The sequence below is a fragment of the Meriones unguiculatus genome, chromosome X, assembly GCF_030254825.1.
Source record: "Meriones unguiculatus strain TT.TT164.6M chromosome X, Bangor_MerUng_6.1, whole genome shotgun sequence".
Classification (NCBI taxonomy): Eukaryota; Metazoa; Chordata; class Mammalia; order Rodentia; family Muridae; genus Meriones; species Meriones unguiculatus.
Window position 1 is genome coordinate 126,250,009 of NC_083369.1, and position 13,699 is coordinate 126,263,707.

Here is a 13,699-nt window from a genome sequence, read left to right on the forward strand (position 1 = left end):
GTTAGAAGAAAGAGTGTGGGAGAACCTTGAAATCATTGCCACAGGAGACAACTTCCTGAACAGAACACCAATAGCACAGGCGCTAAGATCAACAATCAATAAATGGGACCTCATGAAAACTGAAAAACTTCTGTAAAGCAAAGGAAACTGTCATCAGAACAAAACGACAGCCTACAGGTTGGGAAAAGGTCTTCACCAACCCTGTATCTGACAGAAAGCTAATATCCATAATATATAAAGAACTCAAGAATTTAAAAAGGCAACAAATTAAATAACCCAATAAAAAAACAGGTACAGAGCTAAAAAGAGAATTTTCAATAGAGCAATGCTGAATGGCAGAAAAATTGTAGCAGCCTTATTTGTAATAGCCAGAAGCTGGAAACAGCCCAGATGCCAATCAGTGGAGGAATGGATGCAAAAATTGTGGTATATCTACACAATGGAATATTACTCAGCAATAAAAAACAAGGAAATCATAAAATTTGCAAGTAAATGGTGGGATCTGGAAAAGATTATCCTGAGTGAGCTATCCCAGAAGCAGAAAGATGCATACGGTATATACTCACTCATATAGACATATAATATAGGATAAACCTACTAAAATCTGTACACCTAAAGAAACTAATCAAGAGGGAGGACTCCTGCTAAAACGCTCAATTCCTATCCAGAAAGGCAAAGAAGATGGACATCAGAAGAAGGAGAAATGAGGAAACAAGTCAGGAGCCTGACACAGAGGACCTCTGAAAAGCTCTGCCCTGCAGACTATCAATGTAGATGCTGGGACTTATGGGCAACCTTTGGGCAGAGTGTATGGAATCTTAGGAAAGAAGTGGGAAACAGTAAGATCTGGAGAAGACAGGAACTCCACAAGGAGAGCAACATAACCAAAAAATCTGAGCACAGGGGTCTTTCCTGAGACTGCCAGTCTAACCAAGTACTATGCATGGAGATAACCTAAGAGCCCTGCACAGATGTATCCCATGGCAGTTCAGTATCCAAGTGGGTTCCATTGTAATAGGAACAGGGACTGTCTCTGACATCAGACTGATTGGCCTGCTTTTTAATTACTTCCCCCTGAGGAGCAAGCAGCATTACCAGGCCACAGAAGAAGACAATGCAGCCACTCTTGATGAGACCTAATTGACTAGGATCAGAAGGAAGGAAAAGAAGTCCTCCCCTATCAGTGGACTTGGGGAGGGGCATGCATGCAGAGGGTGGAGGAAGGGAGGGATTGTGATGGGAGGAAGGAGGGAACCACGGGGGGGGGATACAAAGTGAATAAAGTGTAATTAATAAAGAAAAAAAAGACTGGAAAAACAAAAGCAAACAAACAAACAAACAAAAAGAAATGCTCAACATCCTTAGTCAAAAGTGAATTGCAAATCAAAACAACTTTAAGATTTCACCTTACACCCATCAGAATGGCTAAGATAAAAAACTTAAGTGATAACATGCTGGAGAGGATGTGGAGATAGGGAAACCTTCCTCCATTGCTGTTAGGAATGTAAACTTGTGCAACGATTTTGGAAATCAAGGTGGCGCTTTTGCAGACAATTAAGAATAGTGTTTCCTCAAGATCCAGCTATAATACTCTTAGACATATATCTGAAAAATGCCCAAGTGTACAACAAGGACATTTGCTCAACCATGTTCATAACAGCTTTATTAGAAATAGACAGAATCTGGAAACAATTCAGATGTCCCTCCAGGGAGGAATGGATACAGAGATTTTGGTACATTTACACAGTGAAATACTACTCAGCAATTAAAAATAAGTAAATCATGAAATTGCAAGCAAAGGTGGGATCTAGAAAATATTATTCTGAGTGAGATATCCCAGAAGCAGAAAGACACACATGGTATATACTCATTTATAAGTTGATATTAGGCATATAATATAGGATAAACATACTAAAATCTGCACATCTGAAGAAGCTAAGCAATAAGGAGGAACCTGAATAAGATGATCAATCCTCATTCAAAAAAGCAAATGGGATCAACATTGGAAGAGGGAGAAAACAAGGAAGAGGAGAGAAGCCTACTACAGAAGGCCTTTGAAAGCCTCTACCCAGAAAGGTACCAAAGCAAAAGCTGAGACTCATAGCCAAACTGTGGGTAAGGTGCAGGGAATCTTATGAAAGAAGCGGGAGAAGAAAGACCTGGTGGGGACAGGAGCTCCACAAGGAGACCAACAGAACCAAAAAAATCTGAGCACAGGTGTTTTTTTCTGATACTGATACTCTAACCAAGGACCGTGCATGGAGATTAAATAGAAGCCCTACACAGATGTAGCACATGGCAGCTCAGTTTCCAATTGGCTTCCCTAGTAAGGGGAACAGGGACATTCTCTGACATGAACTCAGTGGCTGGCTCTTTGATCACCTCCTCCTGATGGGGGAGCAGACTTACCAGGCCACAGAGGAAGATAATGAAGCCAGTCCTGATGAGACCTGATTAGCTAGGGTCAGATGGAAGGTGAGGAGGACCTCCTTTCTCAGTGGACTTTGGGAGCAAAATGGGAGGCTATGAGGAAGCGAGAGTAGGAGTGGTAGGGGATGAGGAAGGAGGCTAAACCTGGGATACAAAGTGAATAAAGTGTAATTTATAAAAAATAAATAAATTTAAAAAAGAATAAAATCTTGCAATAAAAAACCACAAAAAAAGAGATGACCTTAAACATATATGAGGCATACAGAACACAAAATAAAGTAGACCAAAAAAGACATTCTTTCCACCAGATAATTATCTAAACATTAAATCTACAAAACAAAGAAAAACTATTAAAAGCAGCAAAGGAAAAAGGCCAAATAATATATCAGAATCACACGTGAATTCTCAACAAAGACTATGAAAGCCAGAAGGTTCTGGGAAGATGACATGAAGACAGTAAGAGACCACAGATTCCAACCCAGCAAAACTTTCAATCACCATCTATAGAAAAAAAATAAGCTATTTCATGACAAAACTAAATTTAAACAATATCCATGCACCAAGCTAGCCGTACATAAGGTACTAGAAGGAAAAATCCATCCCAAAGAGGTCAACTACACCCAAGAAACTATTGGATTCAGACAACTTCATAACATCAAAACCAAAAGGAAACAAGCACACAAATATGCTGTCACCACCAACTCCACAGTAAAAAGAACTAACAATCATTCGTCAATAATATCTATCAACATCAATGGATTCAACTCTCCAATAAAAAGATACTGGTTAACAAAATGGTTGCATAAAGAGAATTCAACATTCTGTTGCATTCAAGAAACACACATCAGCAATAAAAATATACACTACTTCGAAGTAAAGGGCTGTTTTCCAAGTGAACAGACCTAAGAAGCAAGGCAGTGCAACCATCCTAAATCAACCAAAATCAATCAAAAGAGCTGGGGAAGGAAATTTCATTCTCATCAACAGAAATATTCACCAGGAGGACCTTATAATCCCGAACATCTATGCCCCAAATACAAGGGAAACTGCATTTGAAAAATAATGCATTATTAAAACTTAAATCACACACTTATCCTAACACATTAACAGTGGGAGACTTCAACACCACACTCTCATCAATGAACAGATAAATGAGACAGATACTAGAGAAATAATGAAGCTAACAGAAGTTATGAATCAAATGGACCTAATAGATGCTTACAGAACTTTTCACCCAAACACACACACATATTCTGAGAAAAAACATATTTTTTCTCAGAATCACAGAGAAAATTATCCAAAATGACCATACAATGTGTCACAACATAAACCTCAATAGATACATGAAAACTGACCCATTGTTCTTTATCAGATCACCGTGGATTAAAGTTAGACCTCAACAACAATGAAAACGGAAAAAGCCTACACATTCATGGATAGTTTATGGATCCCTGCTCAATGATGAGTGCATGAGGGTAGAAATAAAGACTCAAATTAAACACTTCTAAAAATTCAATGAAAATGAAGGCACAACTTACCTGAACTTATTGAACACCATGAAAGCAGTTGTAAGAGGAAAGTTCATAGCACTAAGTGACTTCATAAAGAAACTGGATATATCCCCTATTAGCATCTTAACAGATCACCTGAAATATTTAGGAAAAAAGAAGCAAAAATACACTCAAGAGGAGTAGACAACATGAATTAATCAAACTCAGGGCTGAAATCTATAAATTAGAAACAAAGAGAGCAATACAAAGAATAAATGAAACCAAGAGTTGGTTCATAAAAAAATAAACAAAAGAGACAGACACTTAGCCAAACTAACGAAAAGACAAAGAGGCAGTATCCAAATTAAGAAAATCAGAAATGGAGAGTGGGACATAACAACAGACACTGAGGAAATCCAAATAATCATTATTTCTTACTTCAAAAGCCTGTATGCAAAGTCAAATTATCACTATTTGCAGATGATATGATAGTATACATGAGTGACCCCAAAAACTCTACCAGGGAACTCCTACAGCTGATAAACACCTTCAGCAAAGTGGCCGGATACAAAATTAACTCAAAAAATTCAGTAGCACTCCTGTATAAAAAAGACAAAAGGGCTGAGGAAGAAATTAGAGAAACAACACCCTTTACAATAGCCACAAATGATATAAAGTACCTTGGTGTAACCCTAACCAAACAAGTCAAAGACTTGTATGAAAAAAATTTCAAGTCTCTGAAGAAATAATTAGAAGAAGATATGAGAAGATGGAAAGATCTCCCATGTTCATGGCTTGGCAGGATTAACATAGTGAAAATGGCCATCTTACCAAAAGCAATCTACAGATTTAATGCAATTCCCATCAAATTGCCAACACAATTCTTTACAGACCTGGAAAGAAAAATTCTCAACTTCGTATGGAATAACAAGAAACCCAGAATTGCTAAAACAATCCTCTACAATAAAAGATCTTCTGGAGGTATCTCCATCCCTGATCTCAAGCTGTACTATAGAGCAACAGTTATAAAAACTGCATGGTACTGGCATAGAAACAGAATGGTGGATCAATAGAACTGAACAGAGGACCCAGAAATAAACGCACACACTTATGGACACCTGATTATTGACAAAGATGCCAAAACCATACAATGGAAAAAAGATAGCATATTCAACAAATGGTGCTGGTCCAACTGGATGTCTACATATAAAAAAATGAAAATAGATCTATACTTACCACCCTGCACAAAACTGAAGTCCAAGTGGATCAAAGACCTCAACATAAAACCAGACACATTAAATGGCTAGAAAAAAAAAGTGGGGAATACTCTAGAACTCATTGGTACAGGAGAAAACTTCCTGAACAGAACACCCACAGCACAGGCTCTAAGAGCAACAATCAATAAATGGGACCTCATGAAATTGAAAAGCTTCTGTAAAGCAAAGGACACAGTCATCAAAATAAAGCGACTGCCTACAGATTGGGAAAGAATCATCAGCAACCCTTTATCTGACAGAGGACTCATATCCAGTATATATAAAGAACTAAAGAAGCTGAAAAGCAGCAAACCAAGTAATCCACTTAAAAAATGGGAAACAGAGCTAAACAGAGAATTCTCTGTAGAGGAATATTGAATGGCAGAGAAGCATTTAAAGAAATGCTCAACCTCATTAGCCATTAGGGAAATGCAAATCAAAACAACTCTGAGATTTCACCTTACACCCATCAGAATGGCCAAGATCAAAAATTCAAGTGACAACACATGCTTGAGAGGTTGTGGAGAAAGGGGAACCCTTCTCCATTGCTGGTGGGAGTGTAAACTTGTACAACCGCTCTGGAAATCAATCTGGCGTTTTCTCAGACAACTAGGAATAGTGCTTCCTCAAGATCCAGCCATACCACTCCTAGGCATATATCTAAAAGAAGCTCAAGTACACAAAAAGGACATTTGCTCAACCATGTTTGTAGCAGCTTTATTTGTAATAGCCAGGAGCTGGAAACAGCCCAGATGCCCCTCAACTGAAGAATGGATGCAGAAACTGTGGTACATCTATACAATGGAGTATTACTCAGCAATGAAAAATAAGGGAATCATGAAATTTTCAGGTAAATGTTGGGACCTGGAAAGGATCATCCTTAGTGAGTTGTACCAGAAGCAAAAAGACACACATGGCATATACTCACTCATATAAACATACAATAGAATAAACCCACTAAAATCTGTACATCTAAACATACTAAGCAAAAGAGAATGCCCTTACTAAAACGTTCAATCCGCATCCTGAAATGCAAAGAGGATGGACCTCAGGAGAAGAAGGAAACAGGAAGCAACCTAGGAACCTGCCACAGAGGACCTCTGAAAGCCTCTGCCATGCAGACTGTGAAATCAGATGCTGAGCCTGATGGCCAACTGATGGGGAGAATGAATGGAACTTTATGTAAAAAATGGAAAATAGTAAGAGCTGGAGAGGACAGGAACTCCACAAGGAGAGCAACAGAACAAGAAAATTTGAACACAGGGAACTTCCCAGAGACTTATACTCCAACCGAGGACTATTCATGGAGATAACCTAGAATCCTGACAATGCAGCCACTTCTGATGAGAACTGATAGACTAAGATCAGAAAGGAGAGGAGGACCTCCCCTATCAGTGGACTTGGGGAGGGGCATGCATGCAGAAAGGGGGGAGGGTGGGAACGAGAGGGGAGGATGGAGGGGCTTATGGGGGGATACTAAATGAATAAAGTGTAATTAATAAAAGTTAAATAAAAAAGCCTGTATGCCACAAAATTGAAAATTCAATAGGAAATGGACAATTTTCCTGATAGATTTCACTTACCAAAGTTAAAACAAAAGCAGGTAAACAGGTTCAATTGCCCACAAACCCTAAGGAAATAGAAGCAGTCATCCAGTTTCTCAATTCCCCCCACCCCCTGTAGGGCCAAAAGGTTTTAGCTCAGATTTCTACCATACTTTCAAAATAGAGCTAACACTAGTACTCCTCAAACTATTTCACAAAATAGAAACAGAAGGAACATTACTAAACTCATTCTATGAAGCCACAGGCACCATGATACCTAAACCACACAAAGACTCAACAAAGAAAGAAAAGTTCAGACCAACTTCCCTCATGAACAGAGATGCAAAATACTCAATAAGATACAAGATACATTGGAACTGATTTCAATAACATATGAAAGACATCATCCACTATGACCAAGTATGCTTCATCCCAGGGATGCAGGGATGATACAACATACAAAAGTTTATCAATGAAATCCACTATATATACAAACTCAAAGAAAAAAATCACAAGATTATCTAATTAGATGCAGAAAAAGCCTTTGGAAAATCCAACACCACTTCATGATGAACGTCTTGAAGAGATCAGGGATACAATGCCCATACCTAAACATAATAAAGGCTATATACAGCAAGCTGATAGCCAACATCAAACTAGACTCAAATCAATTTCACTAAAATCAGGGTCAAGACAAGGTTGTGCCCTCTCTCCATATCTCTTCAACATACTACTAGACTTTCTAGCTAGAGCAATAAGACAACTAAAGTAGATCAAAGGGATACAAATCAGAAAGGAAAAAGTTAAAGGGTCTCTATTCACAAATTATATGATAGCATATGTAAGCAACCACAGAAATTCTATCAGAGAACTCTTGCAGCTGTTAAACTCCTTCATCGGAATGGCTGCATACAAGATTAATTAAAAAAAAAAATCAGGAGCTCTCCTGTATATAAATGACAAATGGGCTGAGAAGGAAATTAGGGAAACCACACCCTTCACAATAGCCACAAATAATATAAAGTATCTAGGTATAAATATAACCAAGGAAGTGAAAGACCTGTACCACAAGATCTTCAAGTCTCTGAAAAAAATAAATTGAAGATGGAATGATCTCAAATGCTCATGGATTGGTAGGATTAACATATTAAAAATGGCCATCTTACCAAAGGCAATTTACAGATTCAATGTTATCCCCATCAAAACACCAACACAAATTTTCACAGATCTTGAAAGTACAATTCTAAACTTCATATGAAAAAAAAAAAAAAAACAAAACCAAGAATAGCTAAAACAATCTTATACAATAATAGAAGTTCTGGAGGTGTCTTTATACCTGACCTCAAGCTATACTACTGAGCAAGAATAATAAAAAGTGCATGATAGTAGCATAAAAATAGAATGGTTGATCAGTGGAATCAAATAAAAAACTCAGAAATAAACCCATACTCCTATGCGTGATTGATTTTATTTTTTTATTTTTATTTTTTATTTTTTTACAAAGGAGCCAAAACAATACAATGGAAAAAAGGCAACATATTCAATGAATGGTGCTGGTCTAACTGGATGTCTACATGCAGAAAAATGCAAATAGGTCCATATTTATCTCTCTGCACAAAACTAAAGTCCAAGTGGATCAAAGACCTCAACATTAAACCAGATACACTAAATCTGCTACAGGAGAAAGTCAGTAAGAGCCTTGAAGTCATTGAAACAGGAGACAACTTCCTGAACAGAAAACCAACAGCTTAGGCTCTAAGATGTACAAGTAATAAATGTGACCTCTTGAAACTGAAAATTACTGAAATGCAAAGGATGCTACCAATAGAACAGAAAGGCATCCTACATTTTCAGAAAAGATTTTACCAATCCTACATCTAACAAAGGACTAATATCCAGAATATATAAAGAACTCAAGAAATTAAATACCAACAAATCAAATAATCCAATTAAAATATGGGGTAGAGAGCTAAACAGAGAATTCTCAACAGAGGATTCTCGATTGACTGAGAAACACTTAAAACAATGTTCAAGTCAGTCTTCAGGGAAATGCAAATCAAAATGACTCTGACATTCCATCTTACATCTGTCAGCACTGCGAAAATAAAAAACTCAAGTGACAACACATGCTGGTAAGGATGTAAAGAAAGGGGAACATTTCTCCATTTCTGGTGGAAGTGCAAACTTGTAAACCACTTTGGAAATCAGTCTGGAATTTTCTCAGAAAAGTGGGCATAGCCCTAACTAAAGACTTAGATGTTGTGGGTTATTAATATTTATTATTTATTTAACTTTTAGTTAAGCAGCGGTTATTCCTAGACCAGCTGTATACTTGAATCACCATACAAAGACTGAGATTTATTTAATTAACCTACAGCACAATGCTGGGCAACAGTTATTCCATCCTAACTCTCCTAACACGCATAGTTTCTTACCATTCAGATTTCACCCATTATACTTGTTTTAGTCATATCTTAGGCCCAGTTTGTCTCTCCTCATGGTCTGAAGAAGACCCTCCTGCCAATCCCTCTCTCCTACCCCTTCCTTCTTTTTCCTCCCCTCAGACCAGGATGTCCCACCCTATTCTCTCTATTACACAGCACTGGCTTGTTGCTTAATTGACAATTACAGAGAACAAATGGTGGTATGTTTACACAAACTTGAGACAGGTGATAAGCATCACAATGCAATGTCCTGATTGAAACTAGATAGTAGGGTAGAGAAATTAGCATTTGAATGAACAAGGTAAATTGTATACATTCCAAAAGAGCATTATACCAACAGCAAATATTCCACTCCCGGGCATACACCCAAAAGATGCTCCAGCATACAACAAGAACATTTGCTCAGCCATGCTCATAGTACCTTTATTGATAATAGCCAGAAATTAGAAATAGCCTAGATATCCCTCAACCAAAGAATGGATAAAGAAACTGTAGTGCATTTATACAATGAAATACTACTCAGGCATAAAGAGCAAGGAAATCATGAAATTTGCAAACAAATGGACAGAACTAGAAAAGATCATTCTGAGTGAGGTAACACAGACCCAGAAAGACACACATGCTATGTATACACTTATAAGGGGATTTTAGTCATAGCATATAGGATAGACATACTACAATGTGCAAATTCCAAGAAGATATTTAACAAGGAGGACCCAAGAGAGTATGCATAAATCTCACTCAGAAGGGGAACTAGAATAAATATTGCTTCAAGAGTGGAGCAAGGTAGAAGAGGGAGCTCAGAAAGAAAACTGGGTGGAGGTCAGACCTGGGGCAAATAGGGGCAGATAGGCATATGGCCTACAGAGAAAAGAGAAATGGTGAGTGGGAGCATCTCTATGACATGCTTCAGATCTAAGCCAGAATAGGCCTCTTGGAGGATATGAGAAGACTCTAGCTAAAACTCCTAGTAGTGGGGGCCATGGAGGCTGAAGAAGATACCCTTTATCTAGACAAGACTCGGAGTGGATGGAAGAGATCACCAATCTTTCCACAAAAACCTCAGTCCAAAACTTACTCTACCTACAAGACCTGCACTGTCAAAGATAGAACAAATAGAACAGAAATTGAGGGTATGCCCAACCAATGCCACACCCAACCCTTCGACCCACCGAACCCCTATTACTATTAAGGATACTCTGATATGTTTGCAGATCGGAGCCTATCAGAACCTCTTAGAAGCTTCATACAACAAAGATTTAAAAAAGATACTGAGTTTCACAGACAAACATTGGGCAAAGCATAGTGCATCTACTGGAAAAGAGGGAGAAGGACAAATAGACCTAAAGGTAACAAAAGATCCATCAAGGGGCCTGTGGAGTCTGAAGTACCAACTAAAGACATTGTATGGTCTGGACCTAGATCCTCTACATATAAGTAGCTGATGGGCATCTTAGGATTCATGTAGGTCCACTAGTTAGGGGAGTGGAGGATATCTCTAACATGGACTATGTTGCCTGCTTTTTGATCAGTTCTTCCTGTTGGGACTTCCCTACCAGGCCACAGGAGAGGAAGACAAACTCAGTCCTTATGCAAATAGATAAGCTGGGGTGTTTGGATAAGGGATACAGTAGGGAGGAAAGGACTGAGAGAGGAAGAGGTAGGGCCTATGGCTTAGAGTCAAGTTGAATAGTTAATAAAATATGAAAAAAATTAAGTTATTATAGCTGGGAAAATAGAAGCATATTCTTAACTTTCTGATTTTAAAATCTTTTTTCCTGTGTGTGGGAGGGTATATGTGTCCACATGTGTGTGTGTATGCTGGTGTTCACTGATGTGTGTGTGTGTGTGTGTGTGTGTGTGTGTGTGTGGTATGTGTGTGTGTGAGAGAGAGACAGAGACATAAACAGAAACATAGACAGAGAGAAAGTAAGAGAGAACACACACCAGAGAGTGATGTCAGGTATAGTTTTATGGTACTTGTTAATTTTTGTTAACTTGACACAAACTAGCATCACTTGGGAAGAGAGAACCCCATATGAAAATAATGTGAGGGGGAGGAGGACAAGATGGTGGCACACCAAAAAGGAGTAGACAGCTGGAAATAATCAAACATAGGGCTGAAATCAATCAATTATAAAACAAAATAAAACAATTCAAAGAATCAATGAAACCAAGAACTGGCTCTTTGAGAAAATCAACAAGATAGACAAATCCTTAGCCAAGCTAACTAAAAGGCAGAGAGACACCACCCAAGTCAACAAAATCAGAAATGAAAAGGGGGACATAACCACAGACACTGAAGAAATCCAAACAATCATTTGGACTTACTTCAAAAGTCTATATGCCACAAAATTTGAAAATCTAAATGAAATGGACAATTTTCTTGATCGATTCTACTTAACAAACCTGAATAAGGACCAGGTAGATTCTACCAGACCTTCAAAGAAGAGCTAACTCCAATTCTCTTCAAACTATTCCAAAAAATAGAAACAGAAGGAACATTACCAAACCCATTCTATGAAGCCACAGTCACCTTGGTACATCAACCTGACAAAGACCCAACAAAGAAAGAGAATTTCAGGCCAATCTCCTTTATGAACTTTGATGCAAAAATACTCAACAAAATACTTCTAAACTGAATATAAGAACACATCAAAGATATCATCCACTATGACCAGGTAGGCTTCATCCCAGGTATGCAGGGGTGGTTCAGTATACAGAAATCCATCAATGGGATCAACCACATTAACAAACTGAAAGAAAAAAAAGAACACATGATAATCTCCCTAGCGGCTGAAAAAGCATTTGACAAAATCCAACATCCATTCAAAGTATTGGAGAGATCACGGATACAAGGCACATATCTAAACATAGTAAAGGCAATATACAGCAAGCCTATAGCCAACATCAAACTGAATGGAGAGAAACTTACAACAATCCCACTGAAAGCAGGGACCAGACAAGATTGTCGACTCTCTCCACATCTCTTCAACATAGTGCTGGAAGTCCTTGCTAGAGCAATAAGACAGTTGAAGGAGATCAAGGGGATACAAATTGGAAAGGAAGAAGTCAAATTATCACTATTTGCAGATGATATGATAGTATAGGTGAGTGGCCCCCAAAATTCTACCAAGGAACTGCTACAGCTGATAAACACCTTCAGCAATGTGGCTGGATACAAAATTAACTCAAAAAAATTAGTAGCTTTCTTGTATACAAAAGACAAAAGGGCTAAGAAAGAAAGTAGGGAAACAACACCCTTCACAAAAGCCACAAAGGACTTAAATTACCTTGGTTTAACCCTAACCAAGCAAGTCAAAGACTTGTATGAAAAAAATTTCAAGTCTCTGAAGAAAGAATTAAGAGAAGATATCAGAAGATGGAAAGATCTTTCAAGCTCATGGCTTGGCAGGATTAACACAGTAAAAATGGCCATCTTACCAAAAGCAATCTACAGATTCAATGCAATTCCCATCAAATTACCAACACAATTCATTACAGATATGGAAAGAAAAATTCTCAACTTCATATGGAATAACAAGAAACCCAGAATTGCTAAAACAATCCTCTACAATAAAAGATCTTCTGGAGGCATCTCCATCCCTGATGTTAAGCTGTACTATAGAGCAACACGAATAAAAACTGCATAGTACTAACATAGAAACAATGGTAGATAAATGGACACCAACAGAAGACCCAGAAGTAACCCCACACACTTATACACACCTGATTTTTGACAAAGATGCCAAAACCATCCAATGGAAAAAAGATTACATCTTCAACAAATGGTGCTGGTCTAACTGGATGTCTACATGTAGAAAAATGAAAATAGATCCATACTTATCATTCTGCACAAAACTGAAATCCAAGTGGATCAAAGACCTCAACATAAAACCAGACACATTAAATGGGTTAGAAGAAAAAGTGGGGAAAACCCTAAAACTCATTGGTACAGGAGACAACTTCCCGAACAGAACACCAACAGCACAATCAATAAATGGGACCTCATGAAACTAAACAGATTTTGTAAAGCAAAGGACACCATAATCAAAACAAAAAGACTGCCTACAGATTGAGAAAGAATCTTCACTACCCTTTATCTGACAGAGGACTAATATCCAGTATATATAAAGAACTAAACCTGAAAAGCAGCAAACCAAGTAATCTAATTTAAAAATGGGGAACAGAGCTAAAGAGAAATCTCTGTAGAGGAATATTGAATGGCAGAGAAACACTTAAAGAAATGCTCAATGTCATTAGCCATTAGAGAAATGCAAATCAAAATAACCCTGAGATTTCACCTTACACCCATCAGAATGGCCAAGATGAAAAACTCAAGTGACAACACATGCTGGAGAGGTTGTGGAGAAAGGGGAACCCTCCTCCATTGCTGGTGGGACTGTAAACTTGTATAAGCACTCTGGAAATCAATCTGGCACTTTTTCAGACAACTAGGAATAGCGCTTCCTCAAGATCCAGTCATACCACTCCTAGGCATATATCCAAAAGAGGCATCAAAAAGGACACAAAAA